Raw genomic sequence first — 18,002 nt, 5'->3', positions numbered from 1 at the left:
TTCCCCCAGGGATTCCATCGGGAATTCCCCCAGGGATTTCATCGGGAATTCTCCCAGGGATTCCATCAGGAATTCTCCCAGGGATTCCACCGGGAATTCCCCCAGGGATTACTCCGGGAATTCCGCCAGGGATTCCTCCAGGGATTTCTCCGGGAATTCCTCCAGGCATTCCTCCGGGAATTCCCCCAGGGATTCCATCGGGAATTCTCCCAGGGATTCCTCCGGGAATTCCCCCAGGGGTTCCTCCGGGAATTCCCCCAGGGATTCCTCCGGGAATTTCCCCAGGGATTCCTCCGGGAATTCTCCCAGGGATTCCTCCGGGAATTCTCCCAGGGATTCATTCGGAAATTCCAACAGAGATTCCCCCAAGCATTCCTCCGGTAATTCCCCCAGGGATTCCATCGGGAATTCTCCCAGGGATTCCTCCGGGAATTCCCCCAGGGGTTCCTCCGGGAATTCCCCCAGGGATTCCTCCGGGAATTTCCCCAGGGATTCCTCCGGGAATTCCGTCAGGGATTCCTCCAGGGATTCCTCCGGGAATTCCGCCAGGGATTCCTCCAGGGATTTCTCCGGGAATTCCCCCAGAGATTCCTCCGGGCATTCCCCCAGGGATTCCTCCGGGAATTCTCCCAGGGATTCCTCCGGGAATTCCCCCAGGGGTTCCTCCGGGAATTCCCCCAGGGATTCCACCGAGATTTCCCCCAGGGATTCCACCGGGAATTTCCCCAGGGATTCCTCCGGGAATTCTCCCAGGGATTCCACCGGGAATTCCCCCAGGGATTCCATCGGGAATTCCCCCAGGGATTCCATCGGGAATTCCCCCAGGGATTCCATCGGGAATTCCCCCAGGAATTCCATCGGGAATTCTCCCAGGGATTCCATCAGGAATTCTCCCAGGGATTCCACCGGGAATTCCCCCAGAGATTCAATCGGGAATTCCCCCAGTGATTCCATCGGGGATTCTCCAAAGGATTCCATCGGTAATTTTCGAAAAGATTCCATCGGGAATTCCCCCAGGGATTCCTCCGGGCATTCCTCCAGGGGAACTCCTTCCGGGACTCCTCTAGGAAATCCTCCCGGGATTTCTCAAGGAATTCCTCCTCGGATTTCTCCAGGAAATCCTTCGGGGATTCCTCCAGACATTTCTTCAGGGATTCTTTGTGGAATGCCTCCAAAAATTCTCCCATGAATTCTTCCTGGGATTCCTTCAGGAGTTCCTGACGGAATTTCCGTAGCAATCCCTGTTGGAATTCCCAGAGGAATATCTCTCGGAGTTCTCGGAGGACCGAAGTTCTCGGAGGAACCCCCTTCAGAATTTTTGAAGGAATCCCTGTCAGCTTTTCCAATGAAATCCGAAAATCAATGTAAGAATTACCGGAATAACCTTTTATGGATTTCCTGGTGAAAATTCTCAAAGAATTTTTGTGATAATTCCTTGAGAAATTTCTGAAGAAAATTCTGGTGGAATGTCGGAACAAACTCCTGGAAGAATTCATGGATGGATTCATCGAGGAATTTTTAAAGAATTTCTGAGAAAAGATGCAGGAGGAATTCCTCTAGGCATTTCTTCAGAAATTTCTTCGAGAATTCCAACAGAAACTCTGGAAACTCTGGAAGAGTTCCCTTCCAGAGATACCTCTCAGAATTTCTTCGGGAATTTCTCCGAAAGTGCCACTAGAATTTTTTTCCGGGAATTCCTACAGAAATTTCTCCAGGAATTTCTTCCTTCAGAAAGTCCTCTAGGAATTTATCCACACATTCTTCTGGAAAATACTCCAGAAATTTGTCTGGAAAATTCTCCAAAAATTTATCCGGGAAACCCTACAGATATTCCTATAGGAATTCTTCCGAAAATTTCGCCAGGAATCTCTCCAAAAATTCGTCCGCGAACTCTTTCAGAAATTTCTGTAGAAACTGCTGGGATCTCTCTAGAAATTCCTTCTGGAATTCCTCCGAAATTCATCTGAGAATTCCATTTAAATTTCCTCCGAGAATTTTCTCTGGAATTTCTCCAAAAATGTTTTCTGGAGTTCCATATAGATTTTCTTCGAGAATTCCTTCATCCAGGAAATTTCCCAGGACTAGGAATTTACGTAGAAATTCCTTCAAGCATTCGGAAATTAATCCAGAAATTTCTTTTGGATTTCCTTTTGAAAATATTCCTGGAAATTCTTCCAAGAATCAATCCAGAAATTTCCCTGAAAATTCCATTAGGAATTTTGACAGGTATTCCTCCATAAATTTTCACTAGGATCAGTTCAAGAATTTCCCCAGGATTTTCATTAAAAATTTTGATTAGATTAACTCTAGGAATTTCTTCGAAAATCCTTCAAAAAATTTTCCAAAATTTCTATTGTAAAATGTCTACAAGGCCTTTTAAGACATTTTCTAAATAAATTCCTTCAGGAGTTTTCCCAAACATTTCCTCAAAAATGCTTTCAGCGATTCCTCCAAAAATTTCCCTAGGATTTTTATTTAAAAATCTTCACAGGAATTCCCCCACGAATTCTTTCAGAAATTTCCTCAAGAATTTCTGCAGAAACTTTCCAGGAGATCATCTACAAATTTTATCTGCGATTCCTTCATATGTTCCTCTAGGAATTTCTTCAGGAATTTCTTCATAACTTTACACAGAGGTTCTTTTTTGTAATATGTAATTTTCTTAAAAACGATAACAATTCTATAAAAAATTACCTCAGGAATTCCGTTTGGGCATTACTCAGGAATTCCTAATTAATTTCTCCAGAAATTCCTTCGACAATTCCCCCGAGAATCCTCCGGAAATTTCAATAAGATTTCCATTAGAACACCGGAGCAAAAATACGAAGTAATTCCTTTTGAAATTTCCTCAGGAATTCCTTCACAGATGTCCAAAAAAATTCTTTTAAAAATTTTACCATGAATTTCACCAGCAACTTTTGCAGAAATTGGTCTAGGATTTTCTCGAAGAACTCTTCCAGAAAATCCCCAAGAAATTATTTCTGGAATTTCCTGAGGAATTATTCCAATAAATAGCCCAGGAATCTTAGAAGAAATTCCTTGAGGAATCCCAGGATGAATCAATGGAGGTATTCCTGGAGGAATCCCTGGAGAAATCCCTGTAAGAATTTCTGGAGATATTGCTGGAGGAATTTTTGGAGGAATCCCTGGAGGAATTCCAAGAAATCCCTGGATGAATTCCTAGAGGAATCCTTGGAGACATTCCTGGAGCTGGAGGAATTCCTCTAGGAATCCATGGGAAATTCCTGGAGAAATCCCTGGAGATATTTCTGAAGGAATCTTTGAAGAAACTCCTGGAGGAATCCCAGGATGAATCCCTTGAGGTATTCCTGGAGGAATCCCTGGAGGACTCCCTGGAGAAATCGCTGGAGGTATTTTTGGATGAATATTTTAAGAAATTCCTGGAGGAGTCCCAGGCTGAATTCCTGGAGGTGTTTCTGGAGGAATCCTTGGAGGACTTCCTGGAGAATTTTCTAGAGAAATCCCTGGAAGTATTTTTGGAGGAATCTTTGAAGAAATTCCTGGAGAAATCCCAGGATGAATCACTGGAGGTATTCTGGAGGAATCCCTGAAGGAATCCCTGGAGGAATTTCTGGAGAAATTCGTGGAGGTATTCCTGAAGGAATTTCTGAAGAAAACCCTGGATGTATTTTTGGAGGAATCTTTGAAGAAATTCCTGGAGAAGTCTCAGGATAAATCCCTGGAGGTATCCCTGGAGGAATTTCCGGAGGAATTCCTGGAGGAATTTCCGGAGGAATTCCTGAAGGAATTCCTGGAGGAAATCCTGGAGGAATTCCCGGAGGAAATCCTGGAGGAATTCCTGGAGGAAATCCTGGAGGAATTTCCGGAGGAATTTCCGGAGGAATTCCTGGAGGAATTGCCGGAGGAATTCCTGGAGGAATTGCCGGAGGAATTCCTGGAGGAATTGCCGGAGGAATTCCTGGAGGAATTGCCGGAGGAATTCCTGGAGGAATTGCCGGAGGAATTCCTGGAGGAATTGCCGGAGGAATTCCTGGAGGAATTGCCGGAGGAATTCCTGGAGGAATTGCCGGAGGAATTCCTGGAGGAATTGCCGGAGGAATTCCTGGAGGAATTGCCGGAGGAATTCCTGGAGGAATTGCCGGAGGAATTCCTGGAGGAATTGCCGGAGGAATTCCTGGAGGAATTGCCGGAGGAATTCCTGGAGGAATTGCCGGAGGAATTCCTGGAGGAATTGCCGGAGGAATTCCTGGAGGAATTCCTGGAGGAATTGCCGGAGGAATTGCCGGAGGAATTCCTGGAGGAATTGCCGGAGGAATTCCTGGAGGAATTGCCGGAGGAATTCCTGGAGGAATTGTCGGAGGAATTCCTGGAGGAATTGCCGGAGGAATTCCTGGAGGAATTGCCGGAGGAATTCCTGGAGGAATTGCCGGAGGAATTCCTGGAGGAATTCCTGGAGGAATTGCCGGAGGAATTCCTGGAGGAATTGCCGGAGGAATTCCTGGAGGAATTTCCGGATGAATTCCTGGAGGAATTTCCGGAGGAATTCCTGGAGGAATTTCCGGAGGAATTCCTGGAGGAATTTCCGGAGGAATTCCTGGAGGAATTTCCGGAGGAATTCCTGGAGGAATTTCCGGAGGAATTCCTGGAGGAATTTCCGGAGGAATTCCTGGAGGAATTTCCGGAGGAATTCCTGGAGGAATTTCCGGAGGAATTCCTGGAGGAATTTCCGGAGGAATTCCTGGAGGAATTTCCGGAGGAATTCCTGGAGGAATTTCCGGGGAATTCCTGGAGGAATTTCCGGAGGAATTCCTGGAGGAATTTCCGGAGGAATTCCTGGAGGAATTTCCGGAGGAATTCCTGGAGGAATTTCCGGAGGAATTCCTGGAGGAATTTCCGGAGGAATTCCTGGAGGAATTTCCGGAGGAATTCCTGGAGGAATTTCCGGAGGAATTCCTGGAGGAATTTCCGGAGGAATTCCTGGAGGAATTTCCGGAGGAATTCCTGGAGGAATTTCCGGAGGAATTCCTGGAGGAATTTCCGGAGGAATTCCTGGAGGAATTTCCGGAGGAATTCCTGGAGGAATTTCCGGAGGAATTCCTGGAGGAATTTCCGGAGGAATTCCTGGAGGAATTTCCGGAGGAATTCCTGGAGGAATTTCCGGAGTAATTCCTGGAGGAATTTCCGGAGAAATTCCTGGAGGAATTTCCGGAGGAATTCCTGGAGGAATTTCCGGAGGAATTCCTGGAGGAATTTCCGGAGGAATTCCTGGAGGAATTTCCGGAGGAATTCCTGGAGGAATTTCCGGAGGAATTCCTGGAGGAATTTCCGGAGGAATTCCTGGAGGAATTTCCGGAGGAATTCCTGGAGGAATTTCCGGAGGAATTCCTGGAGGAATTTCCGGAGGAATTCCTGGAGGAATTTCCGGAGGAATTCCTGGAGGAATTTCCGGAGGAATTCCTGGAGGAATTTCCGGAGGAATTCCTGGAGGAATTTCCGGAGGAATTCCTGGAGGAATTTCCGGAGGAATTCCTGGAGGAATTTCCGGAGGAATTCCTGGAGGAATTTCCGGAGGAATTCCTGGAGGAATTTCCGGAGGAATTCCTGGAGGAATTTCCGGAGGAATTCCTGGAGGAATTTCCGGAGGAATTCCTGGAGGAATTTCCGGAGGAATTCCTGGAGGAATTTCCGGAGGAATTCCTGGAGGAATTTCCGGAGGAATTCCTGGAGGAATTTCCGGAGGAATTCCTGGAGGAATTCCTGGAGGAATTTCCGGAGGAATTCCTGGAGGAATTTCCGGAGGAATTCCTGGAGGAATTTCCGGAGGAATTCCTGGAGGAATTTCCGGAGGAATTCCTGGAGGAATTTCCGGAGGAATTCCTGGAGGAATTTCCGGAGGAATTCCTGGAGGAATTTCCGGAGGAATTCCTGGAGGAATTTCTGGAGGAATTCCTGGAGGAATTTCCGGAGGAATTCCTGGAGGAATTTCCGGAGGAATTCCTGGAGGAATTTCCGGAGGAATTCCTGGAGGAATTTCCGGAGGAATTCCTGGAGGAATTTCCGGAGGAATTTCCGGAGGAATTCCTGGAGGAATTTCCGCAGGAATTACTGGAGGAATTTCCGCAGGAATTCCTGGAGGAATTTCCGGAGGAATTCCTGGAGGAATTTCTGGAGGAATTTCCGGAGGAATTCCTGGAGGAATTTCCGGAGGAATTCCTGGAGGAATTTCCGGAGGAACTCCTGGAGGAATTTCCGGAGGACTTCCTAAAGGAATTTCCGGGGTAATTTGTGGAGAAATTTTCGGAGGAATTCCTAGAGATCTTTCCGGAGTAAGTCATGGAGGAATTTCTGGAGTAACTCCTGGAGAAATTTCTGGAGCAATTTCCGGGGGAATTTCGAGAGGAATTCAATAGGAAATCCAAAAAAATCTTGCAGAATTGTCTTCGAAATTTCCTACGAGAATTCCAACGGCAATGCCTCCGGAAATTCTTTTGACAATTTCTCCAGAAATTCCTTCTGGAATTCTTCTCGAAATGTCTACTGGAATTCCTTCACATATTCCTACGGGAATTCCACCGGAAATTCCACCACGAATTCCTGTGGTAGTTTCTCCGGAAATTCTTTAAAGAGTTTGTTTGGGGATTCCTACGTGAGTTTCTCCGGAAATTCCGCCGGGAATTCCTACAAGAATGCCTTCAGGAACTTCTGCGTGAATTGCTACAAGAATTTCTATGGAAATTCCTACTGGAATTCCTTCAGAGTCATGAAACTTTTCTTGCGAGAAGACCGAGAGAATCTTCTAAGAAAATTCTAGATATATCTGCGAAGAAATCCCAATAGGCATCACTAAAGCAACTCCCGAAGAAATTTGCGAAGGAATTTCAAAAAATCACCAAAATTTCGTGAAGTAGCACGGCGAAATAATCGGAGAAAGCCACGAGAGAATGTCTGGTTTCTCCGAGGGAATTACCGGAGGAATCCCCGAAAATATTAATTTTGTTGTTTTGTTTTGTTTATCTTTGACGTATCTTCATGTGATTCCAGTGGTGTGAGTATTGATTTTTCTCTGGCATTGACCAATCCAAATTCCTGTGTGGTAGTGGTTTGTGTTCAGATTTCCCGTGTTAATCTATCTGTAAGAACTTTGTAAACATCTTTTGTTCTCACGTATATGGATAGGCTTGCATTAGGTTTCGTGAGACATTTTTTGGACAACTCAATGCACAGCACGCAGCCAGTTTAATCTGAGATATAAATCTAGTGCGCCGAAATCGGCGCACTAAAGTTAAATCTCAGATTAAAATCGAGGATAAAACCGTTTGGTGCTTGAGAAAATCGAGGATAATACGTGATTGGCGTCTAGGACGCTGTGGAGCTTACCGTTATAAGTCAAATAGGTAAACTAACTTTCAAAACGCAAGACACCCATAAAATCATCTTAATCTTAGCTATAGCGCCGCGTTTGCTTAGGGGGTGCATATTACTCCACCTTCCCCTACGAGGCGTCGCTCTCATTTTCTTGCTTTCTCTTTGTCATATTCATTCTCGGCGTCATGTTGGTGGGAGACCGTATTCGTTTATTTGTGTTCGTTTTCGCACTGATTGAACATCATTGGGCTGAATTTTTTAGGCACTGGAGAGTATTCATGTACACTCAGCGAAGTAAACTACCGAAATTCATCAAAATACCTTATGAAATTTAGCCATAACTGTAAAGTATGGATGCCATAAGAATACCTTATGAAAATTGAACATGCTTATTATGACCTAATTACATAAGATAAACTTATGAAAAGAGCAGAAAAATCGTAAAATGATGCAGACTGGAATCGATCCATGAACGTCGAGATCACTGAGCTCGTGCGCAACCCACGCGGCTATCGACGCTTGAGAATATCGTCTTGCTAAATGTGTATAAAAGCCAAACAGTGAGTCGATTCTGCGTCATAAACCGACCTTATGAAATTCAATCTAGTCGTTATGAATTGTTTAAAGGCCATTTCATAAGTTAGACCTTATGATAATCTTAGGTTTGTTTGCCTGAGTGTACGGTCTCCCCCTCATCCCGAAAACATTCCTAACGGGCATATATACCAGAGGAGGCTGCAAAGTTCCCGCATCGCTGGCCATTATCATTCGATTCGGCGTGCAGGCTGTTTCGCCCGATTATCGGTCAGTACATTTCCTTCCTTATACTACCTGCGCGTTCATGTCACCGACAACGATTTTCACGTCACGCGGCGAGCAACCATCGTATGTTTGCTCTGACTGCGCGTAGAACGCTTCTTTCTCGTCAGCAGGTCTCCCTTCGTATGCGCAGCAGTGTTGGGAATACTCACTTGTGAAAAGTTATACTCACTTGCTTCTATCCCAGTCCAGAAGCATGCTATCAAATAATGATGTTTAAGGGCTTTTAGATTGTAGTTTAATCTAGAAGTTTACCGAATAATGTAAAGGTCGCAGACGCATACCAAAACCGTGAAAGAGCTGTGAGCACAAGGTGAGTATAAATTACACGAATTTTACTCACCTCGTACTCACAGCTCTCTCACAACTTTGGTATGCGTCTGCAACCTTTACTTTAATCGGCAAACTTTTATATTAAACTGCAATCTAAAAGCCCTTCAAACATCATTTTTTGATAGCATGCTTCTGGACTGAGATAGAAGCAAGTGAGTATTCTCAACACTGATGCGCAGTGCACGTTGATGATGCTGTAGTTGAAGAAACGGCCCTTAACTCTCAACACGCACATCCTTCCGTTGATCGACTGCCACCCGATCACACGTTGTCGCATCTTGCCCAACACCAAATATCATAAATTAAAAATCTTTGCGAACACTAAGAATTCTGTTCCCAGTTCATTGGTGGTGCCATAGCTCGATGCCCGTTTTTTTACACTTTTTGTCCAGTCAAACAAAGTTCCGGAAGCGCCACGACGATGTAAAAAATGCGGGGATGTAATTCGTGGTCATCCTGTCACATCCTGCCAAACCAAGTGACTTGCAATTCCATGATCCATGTTTCCAATAATCGTAGTCCATTTTTTCGTCGCGTGGGTTTTTGCCGATTATATTGAGTTGTGTTTTCTTCTGTGGTAATGAAGATTTTTATGGGTGGCTTATTGGGCGTATGCCAACACTTCTATCTGACCGAAGGACCGTCTTGCCAGTTCTGTGTAGCGTCCCAGCGAACACTGGAACGCTACCATGGGGCTACCACCTTGGATCTAGCAGGGCTTACCTCTCAGCCGCTGGATGCCAAAACAGACGCTGTATGAGCCGCACCTCCTTGGTGAACAGACGCTCGGGACGTGCCTCAACAAACAAGCTGAAGTCTGAAAAGCAACACTGACTGTCTAGGCAGCACTATCAGCTAAGCACGCAACTCTTAGCTGGCGGTCATTGTCCCGTGAAAGCATGAGCTTGGAACTTCTGAAGACCCGAGTTATTTTGAAGGCTCCTTGTTAATCAGCATAAATAAGTTAACAATACCTAAATCATTTTTTCTTTTAAGGACAAGGTATTTGGAGTACATAGCTCAAAATTTCTAGAGCACCGTTTTTGAGAACCGTTGAACGGATTTGGATGAAAATGCATCACGCTAATTGTTCAATGGTTGTCAATAGCGTGATGCATTTTAATCCAAATCCGTTCAACGGTTCTAAAAAACGGTGCTCTAGAAATTTTGAGCAATGTACTCCAAATACCTTGTCCTTAACTATTCCCTATTTTCTCTATTTCAGAAAAAAATGGCATGCTCCACGCACTATATTATAGATCCGGAAACAACGGAACTTTTGACCTACGAAAGCAGCATCAAGTCCGGAGCTCACGGCGAAGTTTACCAAAAGCAACTGGCCCTAGTACTTCTACTTAGATTGACACGAGAAAATAGAAATTTCCGCTTAGCTTATGAACTGACATCCGCGGATAAATTTGACGATGTTGTACTGTACGATAAGACAGCCGGGCAGTGGAATTTTATACAATCGAAACATGCCGACAGCAAAGATTCAAAGATAGATCTTAATGGATTGCTACCAAAAACGAATCGGGAAAAAGGTGATTTCAGTTTGTACAAATATTTCTATTCCTACCTGACAGTTCGAAACAGGTTCAAAGGCAAAACCAACTTCGTGCTGTTCACCAACAAAAAACTAGATGAAAAGTTGAAAACCGCAGAAGATTGCATGGCGATCGAAGATCGAGATGTAGATGAATATCTTCGATTTACGTCCGAAGGAGCAGCTCACAAAGTACTTAAACCGACCGAATCTACAATTCAATCAATCGTGGAATACACCAACAAGGATTTCTATTCCCTGACAGACGCTCTCAAACAACTATTCACTAAAGGAATCATTACAGAACAACTTCTAAAGTACAAAGGATATTTAAATGATGTTTTGAAGGAGTCGGAAAACTATCAAATAAGATTCAAAGATACCTTCAACGAATCACTGATTGTCATTTCTGAATTGTATAAAGTGCTTCAACCAGAGCTACACAATTTAAAACCTATTGATAAACCACCAGAACTCGAATTCAAAGAAATAAAGCAATCCGTGGGAGGCCTGGATCTCAATCACCTGGGTGACGCCATCGAGAAGCTTTTTCGTAGCGGAATTGTATCCGATTATTTGAAAGAGTACGAACATCTTCTAGCTTTGATTCTAACAACGAATGCTCGTGGTCAGCTAGCATTCAAAGACACATTCAATAGTGATGTACTCTGTAAAGCTGAATTGTATAGGATATTGAAGGCTGAATTGGATGACATGAATAATGAGGTTACCATAAAGCAGAAGCTGTTCGATGGAAAGCCGTCACGGAACAAACATCTTTCGTTATTCTATGCGGAGGAATCTGATGTGAGACAGTTCTTTGAGCAACTCATATTATCAGTGCATCAACCGGATGAACTGGAACCTTTTATCGTCGAAGAATTGAATTCATGGATGCGAATGTGGCTGCGACCTGACGTTTTAGGTAAGCTCACTGAAGACGACGATAAATATGTGCTTAAAGATTTCGATGATTATTTTGACGCAACGCTGAAATGCGAGCAAGGTAACTCCAAGCCATACCTAGATCAACATTTTGTCACGCAATTTTGTGACAAGCTCAGGTCCAAAATTGAAAAACAGCATCCGGAATTGAATAGTACGAATCAGATATATATAAGCAGGGTGCTGATATTTGAAAAAGAGGATATTGATGAATCAGAACTCAACTCGAGTACTCAGTTCGACGATAGCATAACATCTGAGCTTGATTCTAGTTTGGAGGAATCGTTTTCCGCCGATGACGCTACAGAAACTGAACTTGAAATGGACGATACAGTATATATTTCTAGCAGAACTCACACGGAAATTACAGATTGTCAGTTTGCAGAAAATCTGAAAATCAGATTTGCACATTATCAGTGTTTGGTTTTGTCGGCTAACCCTGGGATAGGTAAAACTGAACTTCTTCAATATGTTGCTCTTGAGCATCAAAAACTCACATCAGGAGCAGTTTTCCTATTTTACTTGAATAGAATTCAAGAGTCCAAGGACGTCTTAGGCAATGAACCATCACTGGATATTCTCAAATCTTCGTTATCTCCAAAGAATGTCGAACTCATACGGAACGTTTTGGAAAATATGTCTGATGGCCATATTACAATACTGTTTGACGGGTATGACGAAATTCATGAAAAAAATCGAAACAAAATTGACAATCTGTTTGAACTATTATTGAAATCAAAACATATTCAACTTGTTATAAGTGTAAGAAATCATGAGAAAAAATCATTGCAGAGCTTTTTCAAGAAGCACAAGTTTGATGTAGGATGCTTTTCATTAGAGCCATTTTACAATAAAAATATTATTGAATACCTTGCACAATCTTGGAATGAAAATTTGAATTGCGATATCAATTCAAAATTTCATTTGTATTCCGAAGTCTTGATTGAGAAATTCTATAACTTGTGCAGAGTTCCATTGATGGTTAAAATGATGGCGGAAATCTACAAACAACGTTTTGAGCAATTCAAAGAAACTAGTATGATCGACAAAGAAGGTGAAATGAGCTATTTAGAAACAGAGTTTTTAGAAGTCGAACACATTTACGAAACTTTCATAGAAAAATGTTTACTGGTAAAGATCGAGGATGCATGCAATGGCATTGGAAAAGTTGATTCGAACAAACATATATTTGATGGGTTCTATCTTGAGCATCAACTATTGGCAATTGAATTTCTCGACGTAGGAGAGCTTAAATTTATTTTCAAAACCCCAAAGTACATGAAAAAATGGGACTGTATTCAAAAATGCCATTTGCAGCAGTTTGAAAAATCCATTCTATTGAATTTTGTTGACGGCAAAGTTCTGTTTTCTCATCAGTCTTATGCTGAGTATTTTGTTGCGACTTTTCTGTGGGATGATTTTACTAACTTGAAAAGCATTATTAAGAATGTTTTGTTCTATTTCAAGGGGATAAGAAGATTTTTCATAAAAATAATTGAAAAAAATTTCAAACTCTTCGTTCTTGGAATTGCCCAAGAGATGTCTTTTGTTTCTGAAGATGTTGTTTTCTGGGCTTGTGAAAGTAATGCCATAGAGTTGTTGAAATATGTGCTTTCAAAGATATTTCTGTTTAGGCCAAGGGAGACCAAAATGCTCCATGTTGCCATCGAAAGTGGCAGTGACAAAATCTGTTCCTATTTGATCGATGAATGTAAAGTGCATCCAGATGTCAAGTATGATGACGGAAGAGCTTCTCTTCATTCAGCCGTAATATATGGACATAGAAATTTAGTTCAGTTGCTGCTACGTAAAGGAGCTGATATAAACATTCGAAATACAGAGGGATGGTCAGCTCTGCATTATGCCGTTCATCACAAACAAACTGCCATTGCCAAACTTTTGATCGATAAAGGCATTAACGTGAATTCCCTAAACAAAAATAAATGGAGTGCGTTTCATATTTCCTGTAATAATGGTGATGCTGATATGACAAACATGTTAATACAGAGAGATGCACAGCTGGATATACAGACAAACGAAGGAAAAACTGCTCTTCATTTAGCTGCGGCAAGAGGACACACAGAAGTTATAATCATTCTGATTGAAAATTTGATCAAACACAATCCCTTGAGCAGTGTGATCGACATTCCATTTCAGATAGCTGTTAGTTACGGTCACAATTCTGTAAGAGAAATGCTAATCAGCAAATTTCCCGAACTAAATGACATTGCAGCCGATGTCGACGATCCTCTAATCCACATTGCAGCTAAGGGAGGAATTGTTCAAAATGTCAAAAGATTGATAAACGATGGCGCCAATGTTGATGCAATGAATAAAACAGGGCATACAGCTTTGCACCTTAGTGCATCTGCAGGTCACCGCCATGTTGTTGAGTTGTTGCTTGATAAAGGTGCTATGGTGAATGCAGTTGATATGGATAAATGGACACCGCTTCATTGGGCCTGCCAGTGTGGTCATAAAGATGTTGTGGATACATTACTTAGAAGAGGTGCCAATATTGACGCATTGACTCACAATAAAATGACAGCACTTCATAAAAGCGTTTCCATAGGACACTGCGTTATTGTGGATTTACTGCTCAAGAAAGGTGCAAACATAGACGCTGTTTGTGAACATGATATGACGTCACTGCACTTGGCGTGTCAGAATGGTCATAGAGACGTTGTGGAGACATTGCTCAGAAGAGGTGCCAATATTGACGCAGTGACTCACAGTAAATGGACAGCTCTCCATGTAAGTTCTTCCAAAGGTCACTGCGTTATTGTCGATTTACTGCTTGATAAGGGTGCAGAAGTCAACGCTGTTGAAATAGATAAATGGACACCGCTTCATTGGGCGTGCCAAAATGGTCACAAAGATGTAGTAAAGACTTTGATTAAAAAAGGTGCTAACATTGACGCATTGAGTCGTGCGAAATGGACAGCTCTCCATGTAAGTGCTTCCGAAGGTCACTGCGATATTGTAAGTTTACTGCTTGATAAAGGTGCAAACGTGAATGCTGATGTAATCAGTAAATGGACGCCCCTTCATTGGGCATGCCAGAATGGTCATAGAGATGTTGTGGAGGTATTGCTAAGAAAAGGTGCCAATATTGACGCACTGACTCACAGTAAATGGACAGCTCTTCATGTAAGTGCTTCCAAAGGACACTGTGACATTGTCGTTTTACTGGTAGAGAAAGGTGCAAATGTAAATGCTGTTGACGAAGATAATGTAACGCCACTTTATTTGGCTTGCCAGAATGGCCACAGAGATGTAGTTAAGGCATTGATCAATAAAGATGCCAGTATTAAAGAAATGTTCCATAATACATTTATAGGTTTTCCGAGAAATGATTCCAAGCGAAACTACGTCAATATACAGTTACTGTTTGGTATAGGTGCAAATAAAAAGGATCTTGAACTAGATAAACGGAAACCGCTTCATTCGGCATGTAAGAATGGCAATAAAGAGGTTGAGGAGGCATTGATCAAAAGAGAAGTCAATATTGAAACATTGACTAACAGTAAAAGGACAGCTCTTCATGTAAGTGCTTCCAAAGGTCACTGCGATATTGTAGATTTACTACTTGATAGTGGTGCGAACGTAAACGCATTTGATATAGCAAAATGGACACCGCTTCATTTGGCCTGTCAGAATGGTCATAAAGAAGTTGTGAAGATATTGCTGAGAAGAAGTGCCATTATTGACGCACGGACTCACTGTAAAAAGACAGCTCTCCATGTAAGTGCTTCCAAAGGTCACTACGATATTGTGGTTTTTCTGGTAGAGAAAGGTGCTAAAATAAATGCTATTGATGAAGATAATGTGACGCCTCTTTATATAGCATGCCAGAGTGATTACAAAGATGTAGTGAAGACATTAATTGAAAAAGGTGCCAGTGTTAACGAAATGTCTCACAATAAATTTACTGCTCTTCATCAAAACGATTCCAAGCGTAATTGCGTCAATTTAGATATACTTCTTGGCAAAGGTGCAAATATGACGTCTATTGAAATAGATAAATGGACACCGCTTCATTGGGCATGTCAGAAAGGCCATACAGATGTAGTGGAGATATTAATCGAAAGAAGAGCAAACATTGAAGCATTGACTGGCTACAACTGGGCACCTATTCATCTAAGTGCTTCCAATGGTCACTGCGCAATTGTGGATTTACTACTTGATAACGGTGCACACGTCAACGCTGTTGATACAGAACAATGGACACCGCTTCATTTGGCCTGTCAGAACGGTCATAAAGAAGTTGTGAAGATATTGCTGAGAAGAAGTGCCATTATTGACGCACGGACTCACTGTAAAAAGACAGCTCTCCATGTAAGTGCTTCCAAAGGTCACTGTGATATTGTTGTTTTCCTGTTAGAGCAAGGTGCAAACATAAATGCAGTTGATAAAGATAATGTGACGCCTCTTCATTTGGCGTGCCAGAGTGATCACAAAGATGTAGTAAAGGCATTGATTGAAAAAGGTACCAGTATTAGCGAAATGCATCACAACAAACTTACTGCTCTTTATAGACGCGATTCCAAGCGTAACTGCGTCAATTTAAATTTACTTCTAGGTAAAGGTGCAAACATTATGAACTTTGAAATCGATAAATGGTCCCCGCTTCACTGGGCATGCAAGAAAGGCTATAAAGATGTTGTGGAGATATTGATCGAAAAAGTAGCCAATATTGAGGAATTGACTGACTATAACTCGGCTGCTCTTTGTCTTAGTGCTTCCAACGGTCACTGCGATATTTATTTATTTATTTATTCGTCAACAGGTTAAAATACAAACCCCAATGACATGTACGCCCATCTTACTCTAACACAATACATTCTTAAATCTATTCTTATTTACTACACGAGAAACACTAAAGTCGAAAACATCGTAACATTGATTAAAAACGCGGCACATACTCTGTAAAGGCTCATTTTGTCCATAATTAGTTCTAGCGGGACGAATGTACAGAAAATTATGAAAACGAAGACTACGACTAGGGACATAAATTCCAACTTGTTCAAGAAGAGAAGCACAACTAACATCACCTTGTAATAGGTCGGCTATGAAGCAAGCTTTCGCAACACTTCTTCTAGATTGAAGTAGCTCAAGACGAATCAACTTGCACCGACTTTCGTAGCTTGGGAGATTGTAAGGATCCTGCCAACCTAGGTGCCGTAGCGCAAAGCGGATAAATTTGCGCTGAATAGCCTCAATACGCAGAATTTCGTTCTGGTAAAAAGGGGCCCATACAACAGAACAATATTCAAGGATCGGTCGAACCAGCGAACAATAAAGTGACTTCAGACAATATACGTCTTTGAACTTTTTTGCAAACCTAAATACAAAGCCCAACTGTGAGGATGCCTTAGAAACGATATAAGCGACATGATCCTTGAAATCAAGTTTAGCATCCATCATAACACCCAGATCCTTTACAGTGGTTTGCCGCTTTAAATAGGTGTCATCCAGGCAGTAGTCATGATGTAAAAGTGATCGTTTTCGTCCAAACGAGATGACTGAGCATTTCGTTACATTCAACACCATCCGGTTTAGGCGGCACCAGTCAGCGAATGCTTCAAGTTGTTGCTGAAGATAACTGGTGTCCCGATGTCCGTGGATAACGTAGTAAAGCTTCAGGTCATCAGCATATGATAGATTGAAGCATTCCAAGATAGAGTTGACGTCGTTCATGTACAGAAGGAACAAGAACGGACCTAGATGGCTGCCCTGAGGAACACCAGAGGTAACGGTAAAGGGAGATGATTCGTGATCACCTATCTTGACGGACATTGTGCGACCAACTAGATACGAACGTAACCAGGCAAGTACGTTGTTCTTAATGCCTAGCTTGTCGAACTTGGCAAGAGCAATTTCGTGATTCATTTTATCGAACGCAGCAGAGAGATCTGTATATATCGCATCAACTTGGTGCCCCTTTTCAATTTCTTGTGTGATAAACGAAGTGAATGTTACCAAGTTAGTGCTTGTAGACCGTTTGGCCATGAACCCGTGTTGATTGGGCGAAATATGCTGGCTGAGGGATTGGGTCAAATGCTCCAGGACAACGATTTCAAATAGTTTGGACGTAGCACTCAAAGCAGCGATTCCCCTATAGTTAGATACTGTTTGTTTGCAACCTTTTTTATGGATGGGAAATACAAAAGAGTCCTTCCAGCAGTCAGGAAAAACGCCTGTTGATAGTGAGATATCGAAAACCGTAGCTAGTGGTGCTGCGAGCGCGCTCGCACATCGCTTCAATACCAAGGATGGAATATTATCCGGGCCACATCCCGTCGAAGATTTCAAACTCACCAACGCTGAAAGCACTGTGTCAGGAGTAACTGTAAGTTGTGAAGCAGTAGAGGAGACATGTGGAACATTTTGAACAGCCGCGGCAATGTCGGAGTTATCAACTACCTCGTTGGAGAAAACGCTACTAAACTGAGACCGAAACAACTCAGCAATTTCTGGTGATGAATTGACTTCCAATACGCCGTTGGTCATGGTGGTGGGTAGTCCTGATTGTTTTCGTTGGTCATTCACGTAGCGCCAGAAGCTTCTAGGGTCGGATCGAAGACGATTTTGAGTTTCCACCAAATGCGCTAGGTACAGCTGGTTGTTCAGCCTGGAATACTGCTCGTTGATCCTTGAATAGGCGGCTCTTGTCGAATCTGTACGATATTTGCTGTGCTTCTTCAGAGCGGCTCTTTTTGCACTCTTCAAATGACGAAGTTCCGAGTTTGACCAAACTGGGCTTGCAGGTGCCCTGTGGTATTTTTTTGGTACATATTGATCAATCGAATACAGCAAAATGTTTGACATCGTCGAAGCAGCATGATTGCAATCACTGCCATGAAAAATTCCTGCCCAGTCGAGGTTTTGTAGAAATTCGTTCATACTGTCAAAATCGCCCCTACCAAAGTCGTACGAGACGCGGTCCATAGGTTCGACAAAACGTGGCCGAGGTCCGTTGTTTAATGCAACAAGCAAAGGTGGATGATGT

General features: G+C 42.6%; 1 protein-coding gene across 1 annotated transcript in view; it reads right to left on the bottom strand.

The window, feature by feature from the left end:
* The window catches only part of LOC115256758 (uncharacterized), a 398,127-nt gene that overhangs the window by 92,480 nt on the left and 287,645 nt on the right, over positions 1–18,002 (bottom strand). The gene's annotated exons all lie outside the window — the stretch shown is intronic.

This window comes from Aedes albopictus, chromosome 1 (assembly GCF_035046485.1).
Source record: "Aedes albopictus strain Foshan chromosome 1, AalbF5, whole genome shotgun sequence".
In the NCBI taxonomy this organism is placed as follows: Eukaryota; Metazoa; Arthropoda; class Insecta; order Diptera; family Culicidae; genus Aedes; species Aedes albopictus.
The sequence above is the reverse complement of the archived record's forward strand: the minus strand, read 5'-3'. Positions and strand labels throughout refer to the sequence as shown.